The 15,739-nt window shown below is 48.1% G+C and overlaps 1 protein-coding gene across 6 annotated transcripts in view; it reads right to left on the bottom strand.

Annotated features, from left to right (window-relative positions):
* Positions 1-9,858: 9,858 nt before the first annotated feature.
* FAM168A (family with sequence similarity 168 member A) overlaps positions 9,859-15,739 on the bottom strand; it is a 219,641-nt gene continuing 213,760 nt past the window's right edge. For all 6 annotated transcript variants that reach the window (XM_063127283.1, XM_063127287.1, XM_063127282.1 and 3 more), the window contains one exon: positions 9,859-14,441. The gene's annotated coding sequence lies outside the window, so the exon portion shown is untranslated. The remainder of the gene's footprint in view (positions 14,442-15,739) is intronic.

Raw genomic sequence — 15,739 nt, 5'->3', positions numbered from 1 at the left:
GTGTTGTACTACAATTCCCAGCATCCACAGCTACACCAGTTATGGAACAAGATGCCCAGGGACACTCAGCTGGTGCCTGCTCTATTAACTAAAAGATGCCAGCTAAAAAAAAAATAATTGTTATTTGTTGCTGTAATTGCCCTGTTTGTCCTTATTGCTGCTTTGATTTGGAGGCTCTTTCATTCTTATCATAGAATCATAGAATAGTAGAGTTGGAAGGGGCCTACAAAGCCATCAAGTCCAACCCCCTGCTCAATGCAGGAATCCACCCTAAAGCATCCCTGACAGATGGTTGTCCAGCTGCCTCTTGAAGGCCTCTAGTGTGGGACAGCCCACAACCTCCCTAGGACACTGGTTCCATTGTCGTACTGCTCTAACAGTCAGGAAGGTTTTCCTGATGTCCAGCTGGAATCTGGCTTCCTTTAACTTGAGCCCATTATTCCGTGTCCTGCACTCTGGGAGGATCGAGAAGAGATCCTGGCCCTCCTCTGTGTGACAACCTTTGAAGTATTTGAAGAGTGCCATCATGTCTCCCCTCAATCTTCTCTTCTCCAGGCTAAACAGGCCCAGTTCTTTCAGTCTCTCTTCATAGGGCTTTGTTTCCAGACCCCTGATCATCTTGGTTGCCCTCCTCTGAATATGCTCCAGCTTGTCTGCGTCCTTCTTGAATTGTGGAGCCCAGAACTGGAAGCAATACTCTAGATGAGGCCCAACAGGGCCGAATAGAGAGGAACCAGTACCTCATGTGATTTGGAAGCTATACTTCTATTAATGCAGCGCAAAATAGCATTTGCCTTTCTTGCAGCCATATCGCACTGTTGGCTCATATTCAGCTTGTGATCTACAGGAATCCCAAGATTCTTCTCGTTTGTAGTATTGCTGAGCCAAGTATTCCCCATCTTTGAACTGTACACTTGGTTTCTATTTCCTAAATGTAGAACTTGGCATTTATCCCTATTAAATTTCATTCTGTTGTTTTCAGCCCGGCACTCCAGCCTATCAAGATCCCTTTGAAGTTTGTTTCCGTCTTCCAGGGTATTAGCTATCCCACCCAATTTTGTGTCATCTGCAAATTTGATAAGCGTTCCCTGCACCTCCTTGTCCAAATCAGTAATAAAAATGTTGACGAGCACTGGGCCCAGGACTGAGCGCTGCAGTACCATCATCAGCCCCTCTTGATGGCTTTGTACTGAAAGATGGGATAGACATTTGTTTGTTTGAATTAAAAAGTCTCTGTGTGAGATAGAGTAGGGCCTTAACAGCTGCACTGCTGGCTGATGAATGCTTGGAGTTGTCTCTTTCTGGCTTGAACATGTACAGCATTGCACCCAATATTTCTACATAGCTTGGGCAGCCTCAAATAAGAAGGGCCATGGGTGACTCTGATTTCAATGGGGCTGTGAATCCCTTCTGGGTTTCAGCCCGGACTCTAAAGGAGCTGTCCAGGGTGCTAAACCCTACCCCACTCCCAAAATGTAGGTTCAGCACTTTGGATAGCACATTTAGAGTCCTGGCTGGTTCTGAATGAAACCCAGAGTGGATACACAGCCCCATTGAATTGGGAGCCACCAGCCTCCAAATCACGTGAAGTACTGGTTCCTCTCTATATGGCCCTAGTTAGGCCTCATCTTGACTAATGCATCCAGTTCTGGACACCACACTTCAAGAAGGATGCAGACAAGCTGGAGCGTGTTCAGAGGAGGGCAACCAGGATGATCAGGGGTCTGGAAACAAAGCCCTATGAGGAGACACTGAAAGAGCTGGGCATATTTAGCCTGGAGAAGAGAAGATTGAGGGGAGACATGATTACCTAGGGAGGTTGTGGGCTCTCCCATACTAGAGGCCTTCAAGAGGCAGCTGGACAACCCTCTGTCAGGGATGCTTTAGGGTGGATTCCTGCATTGAGCAGGGGGTTGGACTTGATGGCCTTGTAGGCCCCTTCCAACTCTGCTATTCTATGATTCTATGATAGCACTCTTCAAATACTTGAAAGGTTGTCACAGAGGAGGGCCAGGATCTCTTCTCAATCCTCCCAGAGTGCAGGACACGGAATAAGGGGCTCAAGTTACAGGAAGCCAGATTGCGGCTGGACATCAGGAAAAACTTCCTGACTGTTAGAGCGGTACGACAATGGAGCCAGTTACCTAGGGAGGTTGTGGGCTCTCCCACACTAGAGGCCTTCAAGAGGCAGCTGGACAGCCATCTGTCAGGGATGCTTTAGGGTGGATTCCTGCATTGAGCAGGGGGTGGACTCGATGGCCTTGTAGGACCCTTCAAACTCTACTATTCTATGATTCTATGAGAAGGGCTGAATTAGACGCCTCTGGAAACTCCTCCTGGCTTTGCAATTCTGTGATCTCCTATTCCAACTCCCTAGGAGGTCAGGCGCCATCGGGATATAGGGAGGGCGTATCCTATGCCATCAATTTGCTGGAGACTCTCCTTCAGGTTTTATGATGCATCGTAGTCAGGGGGATACATTTCTGCTTGTCATCCGTTAGCCAGTCCGTGCCCAAAGGGAAGCTGATAAAAATAAAATAGAAATGATTCTTTCCCTGGATGGGGGTTTGGTGCCCTCTCCTGGCTACTTAAGGCATCGCAGCCTCTCTAATAATGAAAGGCAAATGAAGGCATAAGGTATAGTACTGAAGGTCATTTAATAGATGTGTAGGGTGACCATGTGGAAAGGAGGACAGGGCTCCTGTATTTTTAACAGTTGCATAGAAAAAGGCATTTCAGCATATGTCGTTTGCATGCATGCAGCACCTGGTGAAATGCCCTCTTCATCACAACAGTGAAAGCTGCAGGAGATATACTAGAGTGACCTGATACAAAAGAAGGCAGGGCTCCTGCAGCTTTAACTGTTGAAGAGGGCATTTCACAAGCTGCAATACATTAAATTAGTTTTTTCCAGGTGGCATAGGACTCTGTCTTCTTTGCTACAGCCAGTAGGATATTTCCCTGCTCAGTTTTCCATCTGTGGAATGGAGACATTGCAGACCAACCTTATGTGGAAGAGCAAGACCAGGATTCAAATTCGCTGAGCGAAAGCACATGGTTCACATGTAGACATTCTCCAGATCAACCCTTGGCCTCTCTCCTCAAACAGTTTGCAGGTGGTGGCACTCGCAGGGCCCAGGAAACAAGCTTCAGAAATCTGCTACCAGTCAAACTACCATTTTTTCTGGAGGTTTGGCGAGTTGGTATACTAAGGCAGCTTCCTATGTAGCAAGGGTGGACAACCTGTGGCCCTCTGGATGTTGTTGGACTCCAGATCCCATCATCCCCACCCAGCATGGCCAATGGTCAAGGATAATGGGAGTCAGAGTCTTACAACACCTGGAAGCTTCCCGGTCTCTCCTCTTCCGTAACATCGTGCAACGCACCATGTGAAATCCAAAACACTGAGGAAAGGAGAGATTCTGGATTGTAGCAGCAGCAGTAATCACTCTGAAAGGGGGCAGATTCATATAGTACCAGTTATCTCAGAGGTGTGTATACAGAAGCCATACAAGTTCCTTTTTAATTCTAATAAGAAAACTTCACTATGGCAACCAGGTGGGCGACTTTTGAACCTCTGCTCTTGATTAATGGGATGTCCATGGTCAGAAGCCTTCTCTCTGAAAACCAGTCACAGGGGAGGGCTGCTGTCTTAATGACCTATTTGTGGACTTCCCCAAAAAGCATCTGGTTTGCCACCACTGGAAACAAGATGCTAGGCTAGTTGGATCTTTGATCTAATCTGGCAGGGCTCTTATGGAGCTGTAACTGTGCTAAGAGCCCTCAACAGAGAGGATTTGTCAAAGAGAGCATTGAAGACCGGGGCAGGAACTGGTTATCAAGGGAAGGCGAAAGACTGCAGGTCTTGTAAGGTGGGGGCACAGCCCTGTGCAGCTTAGGGGTGTGTTTGTGTGAGAGGGCAGCATTCCAGAGGGACAAACGCAGCATAGTCAAGATGACGTGGTTGGCTTGGGGGATATATGTACCATAGCCAGGCAGAGCTGCTAATTAGCTAAAGATGTCCCAGTGAGCCCAAAGCAGGCTTGGTTTAACGCCGACTCATTCACAGGAGTGGCCAACAGTTCTAAGAAATATTCTGAAGGATTTTGCAGACCCGTTCTTATCAGTTTCCTAGTAATGGTGGTTGGATCTTCCAAAGGGCCCACAGGTGTGCTCTGCATGTCATATACAACTTTTGAGGTGCCACACACAGTTCTCCAAAACCTTTTGGCTTGATCAGGGACTTCCCCTGGTAGAAGCGGAATTCCAAACCTTCATTAAACAAACCACTGTCAAGCATGTGACACCTTTGCCACCTAATCTTGCTACAACTTCTCTAGAATGCTTTACCAAGATCATGACACATACCTTAAGGATCCCAGCTGCTCTCAGCCATGACTACTGCATTCTTCCTGTGGTTGTCCCCAACCTGTTGGACTCCAAAGGTCTTGGACTGAAACTTCTATGACCAATCAATCCCAATGAAATGCTTGCTAGGAATGATGGTCGTTTCATTCCAACATTATCTGGAGCCCACCAGGCTGGAGCAGGCTATTCAACAGCTTCTTCTTTTCAATGGTAACAGTGCAATCCTATGCATGTTTAGACAGAAAAGAGACTTACAATTCCCAGCATAGCTGGCTGGAGGACGCTGAGAGTTGTAGGACTTTTTTATTCTGCCTGTACATGCATAGGATTGCGCCCCTAGGGAAGTTCATGGAAGCATGCTAGGGCAGCCCATAGTATAAGGAACGCCATGGGTCAGCCACACAACCAAACACCAAACCAGTTTGTCTCATGGGCAGAATCTCAGAACGGAGTTCGACTTGCTACTACCAGACCAGCAGAAGGTGGGAGGTGTAATTAAACAAACTGATCAAGAACTACAAAATGAACTATAATAACTAGACAGGCCATCCAGTCCTGGTCTGAGCATATAATAGGGGATAAAAATGGATCACAGGTATAGGTGTAAATTAAGGTGTATGGAGACCATATTTTTGTCAAGTTACTGCATCTCTCAGGACTGTCCTAGTATCACCACACTCGGCAGATATGGGAATTACTTCCCCCCAAAAAACTATCCAGCATGGCTTGGACCAGACTTCACAGATCCAAGCAGTGAATCTCCCTTCAATCATACTAAGAGGGACTGCTGAAAGTTGACATCCAATATCGGAATACTGATCCTCACTCTGGGAGGATCGAGAAGAGATCCTGGCCCTCCTGTGTGACAACCTTTTAAGTATTAGCACTCTTCAAATCCTTAAAAGGTTGTCACACAGAGGAGGGCCAGGATCTCTTCTCGATCCTCCCAGAGTGCAAGACACGGAATAACGGGCTCAAGTTAAAGGAAGCCAGATTCCAGCTGGACATCAGGAAAAACTTCCTGACAGTTAGAGCAGTACGACAATGGAATCAGTGACCTAGGGAGGTTGTGGGCTCTCCCACACTAGAGGCCTTCAAGAGGCAGCTGGACAGCCATCCATCAGGGATGCTTAGGGTGGATTCCTGCATTGAGCAGGGGGTTGGACTCAATGGCCTTGTAGGCCCCTTCCAACTCTGCTATTCTATGATTCTAAGACAGGTTCCCCACCCTGACTTAGAGGTTGAGAAAACAGCATGCACACCAGCGACTGACACAGCAGGACAAGAATATACATTGCCAGCATCTTCCAAAACATCCGCTGAAGTATCTACCCCAGAACGTGAAAGAAGATACCCTATTCGTGTGAGGAAGACTCCTGATAGAATCATAGAATAGTATAGTTGGAAGGGGCCTCTAAGGCCATTGAGTCCAACCCCCTGCTCAATGCAGGAATCCACCTTAAAGCATCCCTGACAGATGGCTGTCCAGTTGCCTCTTGAATGCCTCTAGGGTGGGAGAGCCCATGAACTCCGTTGGTAACTGGTTCCATTGTCATACTGCTCTAACAGTCAGGACGTTTTTCCTGATGTCCAGCCAGAACCTGGCTTCCTGTAACTTTAGCCCGTTATTCCGTGTCCTGCACTCTGGGAGGATCGAGAAGAGATCCTGGCCCTGATAGGAAAAGCCCCTTACTGAACACTTAACAAGTGATACAATAGAGTAGTAGGTTTTTTTTTAAAAAAAAAATACTCCAAAAGATGGATACTCAGTGCCTGGGGGTTTTTTTTGGAAACATTTTAATAGTTATCGAATGTTCTACATCTTACAGTAAATATCATACAGTTACAAACTCTTGGCTTAAATCTGTCAGGGAGATCACTAATTGATCCTCAGAGCAAAATAATGATAATACGGATTTACACTTCATATTCACAAGTTTGAGGCTGTGGGGGCTTTTCTGACTTAAATTCAAAGGCTCTTTTCTCTTGCCCAGCGTTAAGTCCTTGGATTTAAAACTTGGAAGACGGTTTTTTTTCTTTTTTGCTGAATTTCCAATAAAAAATTTAAAATCAGGTTATCCAACCTGAAGAGTTCATAATTAAAAAAATTAAAATCCCAGAACTGTCCCTCCATCTCCTTCCAGTTTCACATTCCCAGAGCTAAATTTCTCTGTCGTGTGCTATACAATAAAAACAAAATTGGAGGCATCATAGAATGAGTCTGGCTTTATTTTTATTGGTAGCCACGTTTGCTCCCGAGTGAAGTGGGGGGAGATGTTTTCGCATTCTGCCCTTTGCGTAAGAGCAAAAGATGGAAATGTTTCTCTGATTTCAGAAGGCGTTAGGCCGATGGGAGGCAGGGGAGCAAAGGCAGTGTGTGAATGTGTGGGAATCTTGAGAGGATAATAGTCAGGTAAAATTCAAGGCCTACACTTTGTGTGTCTCACGGATGCTAGTCGACAATTCACTTAGTTTTATTTCTTGCTGTGGGTTTCTGTAGTTGTGTAGAACACAGGTGGTGGAGGATTTTTCCACACAGTTTTCCACAATAAATGCACATTTCTCTCCCTATGGTTGAGCCCAATCTTCATCCTTTCCCCTCAAATTTGCCTATCTGGTGCAGAGATACTGTCACACGCTAGCATCAAATACATTGCCATGGGGTTTAGGAGTGTGCATAATATGGTCAGCTGCTTGATGATGTCAGATTTGAAGTTTCAAAATGCCACGTAATTGTATTACATTTCTATACTGCCCAATAGCTGAAAGCTTTCTGGGCGGTTTCTTTCAGAAGGCGGCTCAGCTTTGAGGGCCGGGGATGGTGGTGGTGGTATTGTCTACACGCACCCCCTCCCAGGTTCCATTTATCCTCTTTGTGATAAATGGAACCTCAAATGCAACACAGTTACACTGGTTACTCCCATCTTGGCTTCCATGTTACCTTGGGATGCTGCCCATAAACGCGGTTGCGAAATATTAAAAGGAAAATCGGTCTACTGGGATCGGAGCAGCGGCGGCAGCAGTGAAAGGCTGCAATGGCAGAAGAGAAGGTGGAGTCTCACCTGCCCAGGCCTAGTCTGTGTCTTTGCTGAAGAACTGCACTAAAGAGCCTCCACGATCAAGCAGGTCCTGAAGACAGTTTGGCACCTTTCATACTTTAAGCCGCCCACTCAAGTGCAGACACTGAATTGCAGTAGGCAGCTGAACCAATACAAAAAAACCCCCAGCTTATACCTTTCTCTAGACCAGCCTTCCTCAACCTGGGGCGCTCCAGATGTGTTGGACTGCATCTCCCAGAATGCCCCAGCTGGGGCATTCTGGGAGTTGTAGTCCAACACATCTGGAGCGCCCCAGGTTGAGGAAGGCTGCTCTACAGCTTTTAAGGAAGTGGGAACTTCTGAACCTGGTGCCAGTCCTATACAGAACAAAATCTTTGTATGTATTTCCCCCCGCCCCCCGGCCACCCCCAATCACTGGAGAGTGAATGTGGTGTAGTAGATAGATATGGATTGGGGAGACCTGGTTCAAATCCCCCACGCAGGCATGAAATATGGGGACAGTCACCATCTCTCAGCCTAATCTACCGCATAGGGTTGTGGTAATGTGACACTGCACCGATGGCACTCCAAGCTCCTTGGAAGAAGGTATACTGAAGACGATGTTACCACAAATGGAACCGATTGAAGAACATGAAGAAGATCCCTAAAGCACAGCCTTCCTCAACCTGGGGCGCTCCAGGCTGGGGCATTCTGGGGGTTGTAGTCCAACACATCTGGAGCGCCCCCCAGGTTGAGGAAGGCTGCTAGTATAGCACATGGCAGAGAAAAGACATCCCACGAAAAGACTTTATTCTGCCCCAAATCCCATCAGTTTTGTTCAATGGAGTGAATCGTTAAAGGTCATCTTGATGGCTCCTGCACTTAAAACGAAGCGCCGATTCAAAGGCCTAAAAAAACACCAAACGGGAACGATCCCAACTGTGTTTGGCTTTGAAGGAATGTCAACTCCAAATTTGGCATGGCCGACAGAAAGGTCCCAACAAAGCTTTGGCAAGCAGAGGATGGAAAATGCAAACTGAATTCGACGTAGGTGAAAGCCCGTCTCTGCCCCACCCTGGCGCGCTCCCCGCCTCCTCAAGAACAGCGGCCTGGCTGCCTACTTTGAGAACGGCCTGAAGTATCTTAAAACAGGAATGACGTGATACTTTATGGTCCTTATTGCTACTTTAAAGCTGGTGTATGTGTTTCATATTTTTTTCTTTTAAAACGTTTTTTGCAGCTTAAGATGTGTGTGTGCGTGTGTGTGTGTGCACGTGTTTAAAAAGACATATTAAAAAGTGCAAAGAAATTTATCTTCACCTGAACAAAATTGTTTATGGCATTAACGAAAACAGAAATAAATCTCTTTGAAGAATGGAGATGTAGGATGGCTTATAAAATCAGCTCTGCTGTTCATATGGGAATCTCTTATGACCTCCGTGGCCACCAGGGTTCTCCCATAAATATACGGAGATCCATCTGGAACAGCCCCCAACGGGAGTCCTTTATGCCTGCACAGGACTGAGCTCCGGAACATTAACGCAAGGGAGCCGTTCCAGACCCTGGGTGTATGTGACTGCGATACATGCATGGCTGTTTCTCAGTTGCTGTAGGGAATTCAGATGTCTTTCCTCGAGGGAGTGATACTGCTGCAGGGAAACCATACTTTCCTAGCGCTCAAAATGCAATCTTTTGCTGCTGGGAGGATGTGACCATGACACGACCACAAAGCTAGTTCCTCTTTTGTCGTAGTTTCCATGGTTGACCCCAGGCAATAATGTGGGAAAGGGCTCCTGGGCTGAAGGGCTAGAAGAAAAGTCTTGCTAAAAATAACATGCATATTCTACAGGAGGTGGAAAGGCCCAGAGGGTGGCTGGGGGAACAGGGGTGGGTGGGAGAACACCTAAAAAAGGAGCCTGGGTCTACAAGGACTTGATTCAGATGGCGCTATAGCAACTTTCCTCAACCTGGGGCGCTCCAGATGTGTTGGACTACAACTCCCAGAATGCCCCAGCCAGCTGGCTGGGGCATTCTGGGAGTTGTAGTCCAACACATCTGGAGCGCCCCAGGTTGAGGAAGGCTGTGCTATAGTGACCTCCCTGCTGACTGGCACCTGTCAGGAATCCTAACATTCATGTGATCATTGCATTCACCACCAATGAAGGTCTGATGAATCCACATCTACGAATGACCATCTCAGGCAAGGTGATTGAGTCCCGGGTCCGCTTAGGTGTTTTGTGTATCCGTGTGATTTTTAAAAATATATAGTAGCATTGGGGGGGGGCAGGGAGGGGGGTAGCCAGCAAACGCCTGCTCATAAACGAAAGCCCACAGACTTGTGTTCTGAAGTGCTCCCTGTCGCTTGAAGAAGCTTCCAACCAGTTCAACCATAAAGTTCCTCTAGTGAAGAATAATAAACATCAATCATTAAAAACAAAAACTTAAATAACACTTATGGTAAAAAGCGCCTTTTAAATTACAGATCTGAACTGCAAAAAATAATAATAATAATAATAATTTTGACTAGGTTATTATGGTTCATAAAATACAGGAGCAAAAACTCGTACACACAGTTCAGTTTTCCTGGAGCCGCGGCTGGGAGGCACCTCCAAGATTCTTCGACGTGTGTTTTGGGCCAGAACAATGATTAATATGCATTCTTTTATTGATTGATTCGTTTCAAGTCTTGCATTACAGCACATGTTTAAAAAGGGTTAGGGTATCAGTGGGGTCTGTTAATAGCAGTAACCTGCATTGGTGGTTGTGAAAACATCACGATGGAAAACGTCACAAATGTCACAAACATTGTGAAAAACGTCGCAATGTTTTCATTGTTCAATTATTCGCGGGACGGGAGGGGAAGGGGCGTTAATCTCTGTAAATGAATAGCAGGAGGTTCTTGAAATGCAAAAATAACGAAGATGACACGAGACAGCTCCAAAAGAAGAAGCAAAAGGGATCACCCTGGGACAGCAAGCAACACATTCCCATGTTTTCGGTATCTGGCCACAATTCAAACGTCCTTCCCTGGTTGAATTGCACGGGTCGATCCGTGTCCCTTCAACGCCACCCCGTTACTTCCCCAATCTTCCATTCCACCCCCACCCCCCCGCAACTGCTTTCCAGTCAAATTTAAAAGTATATACTTTATACAGCTATATACAGACAGAGCTCCAAAGATTACTTGTATAATTAAACATTGGATCCCAATTACTTCAAAGTGCCTTCATAAGGCCGGATTATGGAGCCTCAAAACCTTCATCGCAGCACCACCGGGGGGGGGGGGTTTCGTGGGAAACGCAAGAAAGGGGAGCAGTGAAAGAAGACGCAAATCGGGGCTACCTGTTAACAAAATAATCCCCCACCCCGTAAACAACCCAGTTCACTACATGAGCCCAGACATTGGGATTTGGCTCTCCAATGGGTTTTCGTTGCAGGGCTTCTGAAACGCCACCGCCCGCCTTTCGAGATGGGGGAGGCAGGTTGGTCTCCCTGCTCAGCCATAAAGTGCGCTGGGTCACCTTGCACAAACCACTACTTTTCAGCCTCTCCTCCCACCCTCACGGGGCAACTGCTGGGGCAGGTGGCAGCAAAAGCCTCTTTTATTTATGTGGAAAGTGCTACAGAAATAATGAACGATACCGCGGGGTTTCTAGCTCTCTGCATGAAAACGGTTGACGTTCAGAGCCAAGGTGTGGATAACAAGTTGCCATGACCAGGGGTGGGTGGGTGCTTTCTACAGTTCCATTATCTCCCAACAAATGTTATTTCTAATAGATATATTTTAATAGAAAGGTGCCCGGGGGACGGCGTAACAAGAGCCAAAGGATGGTCCCCGAGTTAGAGACTCAGGCCTTAGCTCAGCCTTCCTCAACCTGGGGCGTTCCAGAAGTGTTGGACTGCATCTCCCAGAATGCCCCAGCCAGCAGAGCTGGCTGGGGCATTCTGGGAGTTGTAGTCCAACACATCTGGAACGCCCCAGGTTGAGGAAGGCTGCTTAGCTAGACCTAAGGTTTATCCTGGGATCGTCCCGGGGTCATCCCTGTGCATCTAAACGACACAGGGGATCCTGGGAGCAGGCAGGGACGACCCCGGGACAAACCTTAGGTCTAGCTGAGGCCTCACACTTGGCTCCCTTCGGTAAAGGGAGAATAAGAATTCTTCAGCGCAAGGGGATTCTCCCAACACCAACACCCATCCTGGTCTTTAGAACGATGGCCAGACATGTTTTCGCAAGCGATTCCAAAAGATCTATCTAGTAAATGAAATCGCCACAACGGTTGGAACGAACCCAATCTAAAAATGGCGGCCTCCTTTCCACGCTGCCCGTTGCACCTTCACGTCTGCTCCCCTGCCTACTTCCCTCACTCTCGCCTCCCGGCAGATGTGCTAGCCTGCAACCCTCCTGCCCACCTGCCCTGCCCAACACGCGCCCCGTGCCACTGCAGCTGGCGTGGCCTCCCTGCCAGGGCTCCACGCTCCAGCCCAGCCCTCCTCTGCTCCAGCTACTTGCAGCTTGTCACGCTGTCGGAATCTGCCTCCCGACACCGTCCAGGCACTGAGCACCCAACAGCCAGAAGGCAGCATGCTGCCTCCTCAGCATCCGGCCACAACTTCCTGGGAAGAGATCTACAAGCCAGCAGCGGTCCATTTACCTATACAACTGGGAAAGCACCAGATGTCATCGCCACGGATGCAAATTCTGCTATTTCTGCTCCAGTCCCGCATTTCTCTAACAGTTTTCTATTTGACATTTCTGTTTCCCCCTCTCCCCTGATAAATACCTTTTAGCCCTGTTGTTTCTCCGGAATATTGGAAAGGAACGCCAGAGTCAAGCTCTCCGCAGACACCTTTGATCAGAAGCCACCAGACACCGGCTTCCGTTAATCCAGAATCTGGTGACGACGATCCCGGGAGCATCCCAGGCAAAAGAAGCAGAACTGGAGGGTTTCCCCCATCAGGCCGTTCTCACCTGGAAACTTTCCCCAGCCGCCTAGACACCAATCCCAGCAGAATCTCTTCTCTGCCCAACACCCTACAGGTCCTGCCCTGAGCCCCTGAAGCACCAAACATGGCAGCACAACACAAAGGGATTCCAAGGGAAGCTGCACAGAGACGCTGGAGCGCCCCCCGCCTCTTACGGCCAGCGCCCCGCAAAACCATTGAAGGCCCTCAAGGTGGGTGGGTGGGTGCCGAAGGAGGCCCTAATTCAACTTTATCTCAGTCCTCAGTGGAAGGCAATCAAATGTTGGCCATGCAGTCCTCCTGAACGACCTCCGGCTAAAGAAGCATCTCTTGCAACGTGCTCCACTGCCCGGACCTGCCTGGTTAGAGCAGCTGAGCCTCGCTCGTGACTAATGCTTCTTGACCACCTCTCTGGTTTGGGTTATCGCAGATGTAATCCTTGCAGGCCCGAGACGGCCCTTGCTGCGATGCAGCCTGCCTTTCCCCTTCTGCCCAATTTCTCGCGCTTTTGCCCTGCAGACCTCCACCCCAGGCAGGAGAGCGCCGCCTCCCCACCAAGTTAAAAGGCGTTTCAGGAACGCAAACTAAGCAAACCGGGGGGGTGGGGTGGCACCTTCCACCCAGCAGTGATGCTCAGTCAACGGTGACGTGACTGGAGAGTGCAACGGCCTTCGCCCGAATATGTACTAAAAAGAAGCCGCACGCTGTACCGTTGGGCCATTTCACACAACCAAACTCGTGTGTCGGGAATGTGGCGTTTGTGAATCCAACAGAGAGCCTGCCGTGGGCTGAAAATATTGGGCGTGAGGACAGCAAACGTGGGGGGGAGCTGAAAGTGGGACCAAACAATGCAGAGGCTTCGGCGTGTGCCCAGCAAGACGAGCCGACTGGAGGGGAATTTAAATTTAAATTCAATTTTATTCAGTTTGGTTGAGTGGATTGGCCAAGAAAGAGATACCACAGCCGTCACAGGCCACTGCTGCCGAACCAAACCTCTGCAGAAACAACTACTCCGCCTAACATTTGGGGGGACTTCCTTTCCCACTGCAGCTGCATGGCTTGTCTAACTAGCAGGCCCTCCGCCATCTTTCTTGACCTTCACCACCTCAATCACTCTCCTCGCTGAATTGGGAACACAGTTAAAACGCTCTAAAACCAAGGGAATGGCTCCTGTTCATTTATCGTCCTATGCCAGCAGGCGCCCCCACCCCCCACCCCACCTCTCGGCTTTTCCTCTTCCTGTTGTGCAGGGGGGACACGGGGGGGGCACAGGACTCCACAGCGGAGAAACTAACACAAGCGAAACCTCTGCATGATTAGCAGCCATCCTGCTTCCTACAACACAAGGGGTTTTTACATGTCATTCGTCCTTCTGCCTACTCCTGCAAACAAAGGAACCGGTGCCACATTTCAACGCAGATAATGAACTGTAAATCTAATTCCAACACCTGTCTGGAAGACACTAATTTTCTCGTAGGTTATGGAAGATGAAATAATTGGAGAGAGAGAGAGAGAGAGAGAGAGAGAGAGAGAGAGAGACTGATTAATGGAACTGAAATGGGAAGGAATATGCCTGCCAGCACTGTGCTTTTTTCACTCTGTAGCCCTGAACATCAATCATTCTTGCTAGTAAAACCAAAATGGACTCTGTGAATGAAATACATGACATCAGGAGGAGAAACCCGCAACACTGGACCGAGGAAGATTGAAATGCAAACGGAGGGGGCAGGGGGCAGGGGCTGTTGCAGAAAAGCAGGAGTATTGCTCAGCATCAGTGGATGGCATGAAACAATTTTGACGGGGGGGGGGGAGGGGTGTGGAGAAGAGGAAAACGAAAGGAGGCAGAGACTGGGGGCAATGACAGGGAAGCGACCTTTACAAAACAAACTTAAAAAAAGGTGTGTGTTTTTCTTTAAAAAAACAAACCAACTAAAACCCTAAAGGATGCATAAAGTGACCCTTGCACTTTTGTTTTCTTTTGTTCTTGCTAACGGACTTGGTGCCTTTGGGACGGCTGCTCCAACACCGATGTAAGACTTGAGTTGTTGCATACAATGTCTGACTCCAGATCTGAAAGAGGGAGAGAAAAAGTTAGAAGCGGCGATGCAGAAACAGCTACGGCTAGATTCTTGTGCTTCTCCTGGGAGGGGGGACGGGAGGGGCGGGGGCGCTGCCAGAGAGCTTCAGCTATTGGGCGGTATAAAAATGCAATCAATCAATCAATCAAGAGATTTCACTCTTCCAAACAATCAACACATGTAACAACAAGGGACAGGGCCTTTTTGGTGGTGGCCCCCAGACTATGGAACGATCTCTCTGACGAGGCTGCTCTCTTTCCGGCGCCAGGTTAAGACTTTCCTCTTTGCCCAGGCACATGGCGGCACATCTTAATCACCCACATGTTTAGTTTTTTAACACACTGTGTTTTAAAATTTTAAATTTTGTACACTTGTTTTTATCTCAATTTTAGAATATCTGTAAACCACCCAGAGAGCTCTGGCTATGGGGGCGGTATATAAGTGAAATAAATAAATAAATAAATAAATAAATACTTGGAACACAGTTCCATCAAAGGCCTGTCGTGTCCCCCCCACCCCCAGCTAAACTGGTCCCTCTCTCTGCAGGCCCCCAATTTATAATTCACACAGGATTGAGTTTTGCGCGTCAGATGTTTCTCTGTCAGTAGCATCAACTCACAGAGGCCTTTAAGGCAGTAACCCAAAGGACAAACTCGTACCACAGGTGTGCCCCGGTGGGATTTCTGCCTGTGGCTTGGTGTTTCCACATACCAACTGAGAACATAGACATGAGACTCTTTCAGGGAAAGTTGAAAGTATTTTGCGAGAGGCTTCACACCTCATGGGGTGTACACACATCCCTTTCCCCCCTCCCCCCCCCCCCACTGACATCTCTGGTCAAACAGGTCTTTATAGGTTTTCAAAACAAATTCGAAACCCTGCAAACCCTATTTACCAGAGAAGAAAACCGACTGAGCAATGACCACACTGGGGGGAAAAAAAGCTGTCTCTTGCCAAACTGAGTGCTAAATCTGACCCTTGATTCTGCAGTGCCCCTGGCTCATATTGCGACAGGAAGATGGTGCAGGCTGGCCCCCTTAGCTTTGCTTCAAGTGCTCCTCGGGGCAGACTCACATCAGGCCATTAGGCTTTTCATAGACACAGATCTTTCTGCTATTTGGGCCTATCAGGGGTTACCCGCATCTGCTCTTGGGAATGTACAAGAATCTTCTCTCAGTCTGTCTCTTTTTCTTTCTTCTTTTAAAAGGCCTCGCCTCCCCCCTCAACCTTGCAAGAATCCACGAGCTGCCGGGCACATTTGAAATTCTGAGGAGGGGTCACGGGGCCCAT

This window comes from Elgaria multicarinata, chromosome 5 (assembly GCF_023053635.1).
Source record: "Elgaria multicarinata webbii isolate HBS135686 ecotype San Diego chromosome 5, rElgMul1.1.pri, whole genome shotgun sequence".
In the NCBI taxonomy this organism is placed as follows: domain Eukaryota; kingdom Metazoa; phylum Chordata; class Lepidosauria; order Squamata; family Anguidae; genus Elgaria; species Elgaria multicarinata.
Note: the sequence above shows the minus strand (reverse complement) of the source record. Positions and strands in the feature narration are given on the sequence as shown.